This window comes from Trachinotus anak, unplaced genomic scaffold (genome assembly GCF_046630095.1).
Source record: "Trachinotus anak isolate AG129_WGS33_773 ecotype Australia unplaced genomic scaffold, CSIRO_AGI_Tana_v1 ptg000010l, whole genome shotgun sequence".
NCBI lineage: Eukaryota > Metazoa > Chordata > Actinopteri > Carangiformes > Carangidae > Trachinotus > Trachinotus anak.
In genome coordinates, this window is record NW_027273861.1 from 24,861,070 (window position 1) to 24,873,837 (window position 12,768).

Genomic DNA, 12,768 nt, shown 5'->3' on the forward strand with positions numbered 1-12,768 from the left:
ATAGTATGTAGGGCTGCAACTAATGATTATGTTCATTATTAACTAATCTGTAAATTATTTTTTCCATTTAATTTCATAAGCATTTAGTCACAAATCACCAGTAGATAGTAGAAAACATCTATCACTATTTCCCAGAGGTCAAGCTTGGTTTTGTGTAACTGAAACTAAAACCCAGGGATATTTACTTCACAGTGATGTAAAACAGAATTGCTGTTTGAGGAACTTGAACCAGTGAATGATTGACATATCTGCTTTTAGAACGACTTTAAAAGTTAATGAACTATTAAAATTGTGCTTTTTCGTGCAGATTACAATGCAACACATTCAGTGCAGACGGGTTGTCGGGGTAATAGAGCTGCTCACGTGCTGCAGGCATAAGATACAAGTAGTGCTTACATGTAAAACAGAGCATGAAGGATACAATGGAGCGTGTCACATACCAGCAGGCCTCTAGGTAAAACAGCAATGTGCTGTATTAGCTTCTACCTCTCAGACAGCTAAACCAGAGTCTGCTGCTACGCTGTCGTATATGGGGGCACCCTGGCTCGGGTGATGGCTAGTTATAGGACCAAAGATGCTGTGAACATCTGCAGGCTGTCTGTAAGGAGCAATTTAAACCCGACCGTGCCCTGCTGCGTCTCTCCTACCATTGGACCGAAACACGACAGCGGCTAACACAATGGGACAGTGAAGGGCCTAATTATTGCCCCTATCATTTGCATAATTACAATGTTTTTCTGAAGCAGGGGCAGTATAGAAATTGTAAATTGTAGTGGACCTGCTGTCTCTCCTTAGTGGAAGTCATATTTAAATGGAGAGAGCCTGTTCTGCTAGCCAGGCAGCCAGGCAGCCAGGCTCAGGCAAGAGGTCCCAATCAGCCAGCCTCACAGACTGCTCATTCAATAGGATTTAAAAAGCCAACTGTGTGGAGAAATGAGAGTTTTGCCCCCCAAATCATATGGAATTACAGTGCTGGTTGCATATGGGGGGAGCCAGTGGCAGGCACAAAAGCCCACAGGAAGCAGCTATTTCTGTGTGTTTTATTAACCCAACCAAGCAATTTAATTCTTTTGTTCGGGGGAGTTCTACTTCATTGATTAACAAAAGCGGGGGATATAATTTTTTCAGCCCCTTTTGAAAAGCCTGAAATGTCAAGCCTTTTAAAGGAGATTATTCTGCCTGTGTGCGATGAATAGAGCCCAGAGTAACCTTTTGTCTACAATTAAATATTCCAGCATAAATATAAAAGAAAATCAGAGATGGGGAAGATTGAGTCAGGAGAGATTGGAGAGGTAGATCCTCTGCCCGATAGTGGCAACAGCCTGGCTCTAATTAGATATGCCAGGCGGGCTGTGAGCAGTCACTCTCCACAGCACGCCGAGAGAGGAGGCAGCCTGAGAGAGGAGGACAGAGGAAACCTATCTGCTCATCTGTCTGTCCAGCGCCTTCCTCTGGGCATCCACAAGGTATTTCAGGAGACTTTGTTTTGTTTTGTTTTCGCTCTTATTTGTTTTCGCGACATCTTTGCTGCCAGAGAGGGAGAGTCTAAAAGGCAATGCCTTCTGGGAACTGCATAAACAGAGAGAGCTGAATAAATAATAAAAAAAAAAGTTGTGTTTGTTTATGATACTGAGGTGTGATTAGGAATGACAATGAGATACTTTAGGGACAGAGGGTTTTTTTACGCACTCAGGAGGTAGACTGTGAGGCTGCCTGAGGAGATGAAGAGGGATGATAGTAAGTTTTGATCCATGCAGGGCTGCGTTTGACTGTTTTGTGAGTTGCAGTTGGACTTTGCATTTCCATTGTGCATTGAGGAGACTGAATATATGTGGACCAAGGTGACCTGCATGCTTTGATAGCAAAGTGAGCTCTGCACTGCTGTTTTTTACTCCTAATGGAAATGTTTACCTGATGATAAAAGTGAAGAGAAAAGTTTTGTCATTAGTTGATCAGAAGTTTTGAGGCTCCCGTGCTGAAGAGATGGTCGTTGTTTGTAGCTTCGTGAAGCTGTCTTCCTCTGGTTTGGCGAAAATTATAAAATGATCACTGTTTAATTTCCTTTAATTTAAAGCAAAGACAATAAAGGACATAAGAAAAGCTTTGACTATCAACCTACTGGTTTATAACTGAGAGCTAGTTTCCTGGGGTCAGGTTTTGATGGTTGCTGCTGTGACCTCTTGTCAGTGGATTATTTTCCTGACCAATCATTTTCTGGAGTGACTTCACGAGAATGACTCATTTCTGCCAATAGGTGTGGTGCTCCTGTTGACATGATACGTTAAGACATCTGTGGCTTTTTGACTTTATTTACCACTTTTAGCATGTTTGCTAGATATTCATTTTCAGTCTTGAGCCCGTTCATGCTGCTTTTTCTTTATATTTTGATTTAATCACTTGTGTTGACAAACTCTTTTCTTACTTAAAATCATTTAAATTGTTAAGATGCTCATTGGTCTGGTTACATAAGTTCAGCAGTTGGGTATTTTGTCATGCAAACAAATTACTTTTCAGTATTCTTTAAAGATGACCATCATCGTTTTGGTTTTTGATCCAGTGGACAACAACACCTTTAAATTAACATTTAATACAGGCACCTGTATAAAAACAGTCTTGCCGGACTGGTGGGTTATGTGTGATATTTAAAAATGTTTAGTCAAAAATTCAGATTTTTTTTTACCAAGGTGGGAGACTGAAGCTGAAAGATGAACAGTAGAATATTGGTATTTGGTTGTTTGTCTTTCTCTGTCTACTTCTCTGCATATAATAGACAATGAAAAAAGACAGTGTATTTCAAATTCTTCCAGGAATCAGTATTGTTGACAGCAGTGACCTTAGTCACCCCACCCCCTTCAGAATTAGGTGAAAGTGACTGGAGAAGAATATGGAGACTTAATATACTAAAATAATGGTAATCATTGGTTTTATTGCCTGCTCCATACACAGGATAATGAACAATAGAAACATGGTCACATTTCCATTTTGTTTTTATTATAATAATTTCCTAATGTGACAAACTACCATGTCTAAATTTGTCACATCTTGACGTAGCTCTTAGTTTTTGTTGAAAAGTGTACAGTATATGTTGTAAGTATTTCTGTGTGACCCACCTGAATGCAGTTTTTTAGCTAACAGTATGATTAGAACAAGAATAATGTAGGAGGGGTGATAATCAGTAGACTGAATCGACAACACATGCAACAGGCTCTCAACACATGTGAAATTACTTCACTGGCTAGTATTCATTCAGCTAGTTTCCCCTGACTGTCTTGAAGTCTGGATCAATGATGATCTTCAAATTACTCTGAGAAACTGCTTCTGAAGATACGTTCAGTCCTAATTAGCCTACAGTGCAAGAAAGGATGAATAGATTGGAGAAATTCTCAGTTATTATGTTGGGAGGAGAGGGAAGTGTGATAGTGATATCATGACATGAATGAAAAAAATTGTCTTTTCATTTCAGGACAATGTCCCAAGGAAATAAACATTTTATTTGTTTTTAAATTAACCGAATCAGGGCATTTTTAATATCTATTTGTTGCATTGTAAACTTCAGCTTTTCTTCTTTGAAACTCTGCCTTAATCTCTATTGTTTTTTCAGTCATGTTCCCAAAACAAGACATTTTTCTTTTTGCCTTGAGACTTGTGTAGTGTTATGGAGAAATACTCTCACCCCGGAAGGACAGCAGTTTAGGACAAGTAAAAAAACTCAGTAGAGTGCCACTGCACATTCATGTTTTTATATAGTTTAGAAACAAAAGAAAAACAGATGCATGGTTTCAGAATGAATCCTCGTCAGAATGGGATTTTAATTACAAGACAGCTGTATTGTGTTTTGTTTTTTAAGTGGCAAGGAGTTGAATATTGAGCACACAGAAAACCACAAAAACATAAAGTTTAATTCATGCTTGGTTAAATCACTTTTTACATCTTTTAATATAAAAGATATGGATGAAAGCACAAGCAACGTGACCCTGATGATCCTGGCTTGAGAGCAGGCTGCAGTCCCACCAGGATGTAAACACTGTTAACACTGAGTGACACTTTTGGTTTTTAAGAATACAACTTGATAATATTTTGCTCTTTCACTAAAATACTATATTCAGGAAAAACAAACAGATCTTGTCTGATATGAAAATTTCTGTCAAAAAATTTGACTTTTAAATCATCATTCAGCTTCACAATCAGTAATAAAATAAATAAGGGCCAAAGCAAGGGTCAAGTGTTGTTTAATCTTTGATCTGTGCTGATAGACAGGAGGCAGTCTGGTCTGTCTCTGATCTCTCATGGGGGGTGGGTGGGGTGGGGGGGGGGCACAAGAGACTACACAAAACACATCATCATGTGATACGTTTTTATCTTTTACTGTATATAAATATACTATGATAAAAGAGCAGCACTTTAAAATGTGATTTTTATGTTAATTTAACAAACAGTCATACTTAAGCATTTACTTTCATGTGTTCAAGCCCTAAATTATATTTTATAATAACTAGAAACTTCTCATACACTGTATTTATTTGTATTTTGAATTTCTTTGGTTTGCATCAGATCTCACTTTGGACAGATTCCCTTATAGAACAATTTGACTATAGGGTCAGAACTAAAGTGGTGTCCTGGTATCCTGTGGGACTACAACATGTGGCATGTAAACAAAGTCTGCTACAGATTTAAATCAGCCATGTTTGCACTTGAGATTCATGTTGGTTTAAATGTATTTCAGTGGCATATTGAACCTGTTGGAGAAAAGCTCAATTTATCATCTGATCCACTGGAATATATAAAGATGTTTGTTGCTTTAACTTCAACTTTGTCAATCCCAAACCCTCCTACTACTCTATCTGTCAGCTGCTGTATTAACTGTTTAACCTAAACCCAAGTTCTAACCCCAAGCTATCCTCATTTTTAACCCCATTCCTAACCTATGCTTCATCTTAATTCTTATCTTAACCCTAAACCAAAATGCTAATCCTAAACTAAGCTCTTCAAGAGGTGAATAGCATCAAAATATCCTCAGTTTGGTGGGTTTTCCTCATCTTTCAATCACTGTTAGAATGTCTTGGTCCTCATAAGTATAGAACCATGACAGAGAGGCGCGCAGGCACACTAACATTACTAACACACATACATAAATCTAAAGTCACCTCTATTCCAGCAGCCTGTTTCGTCCCAGAGGGCTTTATCAGAGCTTTGGAGGGCTGATTGGAGGAGACGGCAGTAATGACTGCAGGTCGTGGGGTCACAACCCTGTTATGATAACTAAACTCTGAGGTCAAACGCCTAAACGGCAGCATGCTCTGACTGCTGATGATGCCCGATAACAGCAGGCGAATAACGCTTTGTTATTTTAACAGTTTAAATCAAAATCCATTCATTACTGGATTTTTTTTCTTTGCTCAGTCTTCATGCCAGATACCAAGTGACTGAGCCTCAGTATTATTTTGGGTTGTTTTCCCTTTTATTTTGCCATTAATTAGAAAATTCTTCACTTTAGATTTTAGTTTAAGTTGTACTGGTAGAATTAAGATTTTTTTTTTTACACTTGTACCAAAAGTTCAATTTTATAACAGTAAATTATAAAAGTATAAATAATAACTCATAATACATTTCGAAAAAGTAGTGAAGATTTATATTTGGCAATCTTTTATTATTTTATTTCATTTTCAACACCTAGTTTTTTTTTTTTCAATTGATGGTGGTTTTGAAGTGGCTTCACAGGCTTAATTATTACTCAGAGACACTCGACCAAATTGGATAATCAACCCCAACTGTTATATTTCTCCCATATTGTTGGACTGACTGCAAAGTTACATCCAGGCCAATTTTTTTGGTGCTATAGGTGCACATTTAAGAATGTGATCATAACATATATATCAAATTAATGACGTAAACAACAATCCTCCCTTCATGACGATTATAATGTTCAGTTTGTGTTGAAACTGTTTTAGAGAGGAAGTGATTCCACTTTATGCAGTTTTGTATTGCAATATATGTAAAGGTGTTTCTATTAATTTGTCCAGTCCATTTATATCAGTGCAGGTACGGTAAGTAACAGAAACACCTCTCTGTATAATGTAATACAGCTCAACGGCACCACAAACTACATCCTCCAACGTCATCACACAGTTGAATCAACAGCTCTCTAAAACAATTTCAATAAAAACGGAAAATTATAACCTTCATGAAGGGAGGATGTAGTGCAGGACTGTTGTATTAGACTGCAGGTTTAGCTGGGTGTACCTAGTAAACTGCAAACTGAGTGTATATTTTGTTTATCTTGTGTACAAGATTTGGATGCCATGCAAACCAGATAATTGCATTGGGACTTTAAGGATGTAATTAAAGGAATGATCCGTGCTGCTTGGGCTCTTATGCATGTTCTCTTGATGTACCTGGTTAGATGCAGAAGATGGATCACAGTTGTAGAAATAGCCATTCAAACATTTGTGGGCCCTGTCCAGTGTGGCATTACATAATGAAGCCTGCTTAAAATATAGTCTGCAACCAGGAATACAGAATGAATATGTTTATTATGTTCGGCATCAGAGTTTGTTTTTGCATCCTCGCAGACAGACACTAAAACATGCAGACAGATAGACAGGCTGGTGGTCAGACGTACAGCATGGACAGACTGACTTCTCCAGACAGTCAGAGCACATATATAAATCTGGCATAATGCTGATTTTTTACTTTTCCCAAAGAGGACTGCAAGCTTGGCAGAAAGGAAACAAGAATTATTCAATCAAACAGCTCTCCTTCCATATCCAGATTCGACTCCAGCCACATAAAGCTGGCTGCATAATCCTTTTATCAAACCCTCCGATGGAATACTCTTACTGGAAATACCCAGAGAGAGAAATAATATTAAGGTCATTTCTATCTCTAGTTTATTTTCGCCTTTTAAAAAAAAATCACCCCCTGCTTTCCGTTTTTATCTTGAGACAATAATTACTTCAGCTTTGCGGATGGAGACCTAACTGCTGATTATGAATGTTCTCTGACCACTGAGGGAATCTCTGCCCTCATCAGTAATGACAGAATTAAATTGTACTCAAAAAAAAAAAAAAAGGAAAAAAAACAGCATCTCTGGGAAGGTGTGCTCGTACTCCACTGTGGTGAGCCTCGGTCAGGCAGGTTGGGGGGAAAATGTAATGTGGGTCGGCTGGTGATGATGGCTGGTAGTACTAATATCTCTAAAGGGGTAGATATGGAAGCTGTGAGAGCTGCTGTTCTGTCTTGTCAGCGTTTTACAGCTTTATATCTTTGCGCTCCGAAGCTTTTTGTGTGTCTGTGTGTGTGAGAGGGTTTTGGTTGGAGCGTGCAGCCCATGGTTTTTGTTGTACTGAAACAATATTCTGTACTGGAGGCAACTTATTGCTTATGTTTTACAAGCTATTCTCCCTTCATATGAGTTCAGGTGCATTCATTTTCAACATCCGCAATAACTTTAGCTGCATAGTTTTTAAGAAAAATTGGTTAATAGAGTCTAAAAACCTTTACAAAATGTTCCACCTGTGATTAAAAATTTACATGACACAGGCACAGGTGGTTGTTGAACATTTACAATGTGAAATACAATATTTAGTCACAGAAACTTTAATTTCTTATGTGTTTTTTCATTTTGTGCGAAACAAGCTCTTTCTATAGATTTTCCTAGCTAATTTAACATCTGGCAAAGGGACGATAGTTGAAACTTGGGCCTTGTTCAGACATGGCATTAATATGCGTCTCATGTGAATTGATCTCAAGTGGACTGCTCTTAAGTACAGGTGTAAACACACCCAAGACACATTGACAATGCATTTGAGATCTGATCAGTCAGACCACATCTGTAGGCGGTCAGGGCCGCAAGTTGTGTCCTGGGCCACACTGAAGGACCACCTCCAAGCACTACTTGCTTAGCTTGTCCTGAGGGCTTGACACAGGTGTTTATATAGTTCATCGTATTGATGGAATATGTCACACAAATGTGACAGTATGGCTGCTTTATGTGTTTTTAGAAGTGTTTGGAGAACTTTGGAGGCCTATGACCCAGAGGTATAACATATGTCAGACTGTGGCTACAGGGACAGTACTTGTTAGTAGGAAATGTTCTTTGTTGACTTTGGTTTTATTGGATTTATTGATAATTAAAGAGGGCATGCACTGATTTCATACATTAAGTTTAATTCACTGTTCATGAGAATGATACTAAGCCTGTGAAAACAGTTAAACAATTTCTTGTGTGGCTCTGCAGAAAATGCTTTAAATTCTAAAAAAGTAACAGGGTTATTATGGGGTTGATGTAGAGATTGCAAATTTACACCTGAAAGTCTTACAAATTGGGGATGTAGAGAATGAAAGGTGTTGCTACTTACCAAACAGGAATATTGTGGCCTATTCTGCTTTGAGTTTGACCAGTCTTTTTTAATCTGTCATCTGTGAATCCCTCCAGTTTTTCAGGTGCATACTAAATCACAGGGGTACACCTTTTAATAAGTCAAATAATCTCAATATTATTCTTAAAGCAACTCAAGAATAGTGATGTCCACCTACAGTTTCTTGTAGTCACCTCTCTCCTTTCAGCTATTGATGCCTTCAAGTGACAAGCTTAATTATTTAACCATTACCGCAGGTATCTGTATCACTTCAAACTGACTTTAAGGACAATAAAAGATAATCCACTCTGCTGTGACACAGTCTGGTAAATCAAGCCTGTGGCCACTTGCACTTTGGGACCAGTCTAAATTTTACTGCATCATTTCTATTTTTTCAAGTCTGTGTGGCTCTAGTCATGACAGAGTCAGTTGGTTAGTTGATTGGTCTGCCAATCTGGTCCAATTGAAATATCTCAAGAGCTACTGGCTGACTTGCCATGGATATCCATGGTGCCTGGATGATAATGGGTTTGGTGAACCCCCTGACTTTTTCTCTTGTGCCACCATGAGGTTGACATTTGAGGTTTTGAGGGAAATATCTTGATAATTATTAGAAAGATTGCAATGAAATTTACTACAGACATTTATGTCCTCCTTAGAATGAACTTTAATGTCTTTGCCGAGTCCTTTACTTTTTCATCTAGTGCCACCATCAGGTGAAAATTTCAATTTGACCAATGACTGATCATATACTGTACCTACAAAACTGACATTCCCATCAGCCTCTGCTGAACTTTGTGTTTGGAGCTTATTAGCAAATGTTATTATTCTAAAGTGCTAAATTAAGATGCTGAACATTTTATAACTTGTACCTGCTTATCATCACCATGTTAACATTATCATCGTGAGCATGTTAGCCTGTTGACATTAGCATTTAGCTCAAAGCACTGCTCTGCTGAAGTACACCCTCATAGAGCTGTTAGCATGGCTGTAGACCTTAGTCGTGTCTCTGTGTGAAAGACTATAATAGCCTTGGTAAAATGAACTGATTCCTTATGTTAGACAGGTGTCACCAAGTGAAGACCCTGATCTTCCGCTTGTTGGCTCAGTTGCAGTTCTTCATTCCTGAGTCATAGGACAGTTCAGAAGCTGCTCAGTGTGTGACTCAGATCTTCTTTATATCAGAAAGAAAGAAAACAAAGAGAAGGCTACAGTACAATATAAAGACTGACAATAATTGAATTTCTGTCTGTCCAGTTCTTATGTGTGACTGACCTCGTGATTGGCTACCATTTCATCCCGCTGATGGAATGACACAGCCTACGACCTCCACTCTGATGTGTAGTCAGTGGAACCAGGGATTAACTGACTCCTATCCATTAGTCTCTCTGACCAGAGTGGCCATGAGATGTCCCAGACCATCACTTCATCCTACGTTCTGTGGTGTGAGATGATTTGGTAATGGGATAACAAGTCATAGTTCACTCTGCTCTGCCTACTCTGCTGCGTGTGTGTGTGTGTGTGTTAGAGAGAAAGCAAGAGAGCTGTGTGTGTCTGTGTGTGTCTACAGACCTATAATTATCCTCCTGAGGAAAACAAGTGCAGAGTGAGTGGTCCATTGTGGAAACAGGATTATAGCCTGTGAGAGAACAGAACGCTCTGCGCTTTGTGTTGGCTTATGTTTTCAAGTTCAGTCTGAGCTGTTTGATTTGAGCTGAGTGCGTGTGTGTTTGTGTGTGTGTATGTGTGTATTATCAAATCTAATGGTCAGAGCGTGTCTAATTTTTATTAATTCTCTTCCTGTAAATTCTGCTGAATATGCCACTTTGTTGTCTAGGAATGTGGCCCAGTGTAGGCCAAGGGCAGGTAGTCATTAATATGACAACACACACACATGCAACCAAACTCTTTCTCTCGCAATCAAACACCTCATTTAGTTTGTTTTGATCAAGGTGTACGACCCAGAGGGAGTGTGAGGTGCAGAGACAAGGAGAGCGAAAGAAAGAAAGAGAAAGAGAAAGCATCCTTTTCTTTCTCAGAGTTCCCCGTGTCAGTTGTGTAAGAAAGCCGCCAAACCAATAATTTTGTCAAGTTCTTTTTTTAGCGGAGCGGCTGAAGCGTCTTTGGATTGCCACATGTATAAAGGCAGCCCATATAAAGCCATTCACAGCACTGAATGAACACGCCATCTGTGGGGCTTTCTTATTTCCTCTTCTCTTTTCTTCCCCTCCTTTTTCAAGCCTTGTAATCAAATTTGAGCAAAATCAAATGGCGGGAGGATAGAGGCAGAGCAGTGGGGGGGGGGGGGGGGAGGGTTCAATGAAAGTACCTTTTGTTGGTCTGAAACGAGCAAGTAATTTACAAAATGCCCTCCCTTTGTGCAGGGGGCTAAGGGAAGAAAGAAATCAGTAGCTTTTAGAAGCTAGGCCTTGCGCTGCGACGGGCAAGATAATGAAAGCCGTCTTGTGTTTGTGGGCTAGAGAGCATCTCAAAGGCAGACCGGGCCCCGGCTCAGGGTTAGCTCGGCTGCTGAAAAAAACACAACACTCTCCTCTGTGTATGTGCGTGTATGTGTGTGTGTTTGTGTGTTTGGCAAAGAGCGGCAAAACAGGACGGCTGTGCCCGGCTACTCTTGGCAGAGACACTCCGAGGAACAGACAGAGTTGTCGATGCTGAGGAGAGAGGAGGGATGAAAGAATGGTATCACCTGCACTGAAGGCTGCTGGTCTCCTCTTACCTGTTGTCCCGTTGCAGGTGTGTCTGGCTGGCCCTGCGTTCAGAGGTGTGACACCTCCGTACAGGAGTCGGGAGGAGAGATGAAGATGCAGAGGAGGAGAAGAAACGTTCTGCAGGGATCATTGTGCTGAAGGATTACGAGGAGCAGAAGGAGGATTTCATCTGACTGTTTTCATCCCTCTGCATGACCGTCTTGTGAGTAGAGCACCTGACTCCTGAAGGACACTCAGCATTTACCTGCAGGGATTATTACCTGAGCGACACCTGGGCAGGCTGCTGTCGTGGATTATTACAGGTCAGACCCTTTGGAATAACGGTAAATTTCTATTTGTGCAAATGAAATTAATCGTCTGACTTGTTGACTCAGAATAATAACTCAGTATGATTTACAGACAGTGCGTGACACCTACAAGCAGGTCGTTTACCCAGCTCACCTGAGATGTAGTCAGAGCAATGACGATTTGTAACATGTTTGAAACCCTGACAGGCAGAACCCAGGGAGTTCAGATAGATTAGGTCCAGTTCTGATGTTGTACATTAGTGCAGTCTTTTTTTGAAGTTGTAATAATTAAATTAGTGTATTTAATATAATGTGTGTCTGTCTGGCCTACAGACTAGTTCCTGTTACCTGAAGTCTGTTCCTGCCATACAGAGATTGGTGAGTTTTGACAATTTCTATCACAGATATTACAGATGTATACTGTTTCTCTCTGCTGCTGCCTGTACACACACTCCTTCAGTCTACCCTACAGTATCTCTTTCATACTATCTGTCACTCTGTCTCACCCGTTACTCAGTTGTTTGTCTGTGTATCTCTTAGACAGGTACTGCCTCTCCCCCTTACTTATTGTATATCTCATGTGCAATCCAAAGTGCCTGAATTGAATTAGATTAGGGCAGATGCCTGTAGTCTTGTCTTCGTGGGTAAAACCATGAATGAAATTTGTAAACTCAATAAGTTTGTTGTCTTATATATATATATATATATATATATATCTGTGTGTGTGTGTTCTCTTGCTTGGTAGTGTTTAACTTCAAACCTATCCCTGCACTGCAAGAAAATCTCTTCATATCTATAAATTATCTGTATTTTTTCTTAAATTCAGAGGTTTGAGTTCACCAGGAAAACTACACTGTTTGAGTTTATCTTGATTAGTGTTACAGCTGAATATGGGAATCATTTTCATTTTCACCACAGTTAACCAACCAAAGGCAATAAATTAAATTTAAGCTTAGCAAATTATGCCATATGACATGATGCCACATGTTAGCGGTGATTCCAACACTGTGTTACTGTGAATACTGGGAAAACACTCCCACGTCATCAGTATATCGGTATTTCTTCAGTACTTGGAGGTTGGTCAGTCATGGCTGTGAGAATAATGCAGAGGTGATTTCATTGTTTTTTAAGATATTTTCTGTTCTGGTAATAGAGCAATAGATGAAAACTAACATTACGTATCAGTCTGTAACAAAAATATAATACACAGTGAAATGTAGACAATATGATGCTACTTAAGCGCATTTTCAGTGAAGCTACAGTGGATGCTGTCAGTGCACAGGAACTAAATTCAGCCAGTGGACTCTCTAAGTGAAGTAGTTGTAGTACAGGTACATCTAAAAAGTAAATGGTAACATTTTGTCATTTAATCACCCCTTGTGTATACTGAACATT

General features: G+C 39.4%; 1 long non-coding RNA gene across 1 annotated transcript in view; it reads left to right on the forward strand.

The window, feature by feature from the left end:
- The first annotated feature begins 462 nt into the window (after positions 1–462).
- LOC139626152 (uncharacterized) overlaps positions 463–12,768 on the forward strand; it is a 54,429-nt gene continuing 42,123 nt past the window's right edge. Inside the window, exons 1-3 of the long non-coding RNA XR_011692129.1 lie at positions 463–1,466; positions 11,112–11,388; positions 11,707–11,751. This is a non-coding gene — a long non-coding RNA (uncharacterized lncRNA). The remainder of the gene's footprint in view (positions 1,467–11,111; positions 11,389–11,706; positions 11,752–12,768) is intronic.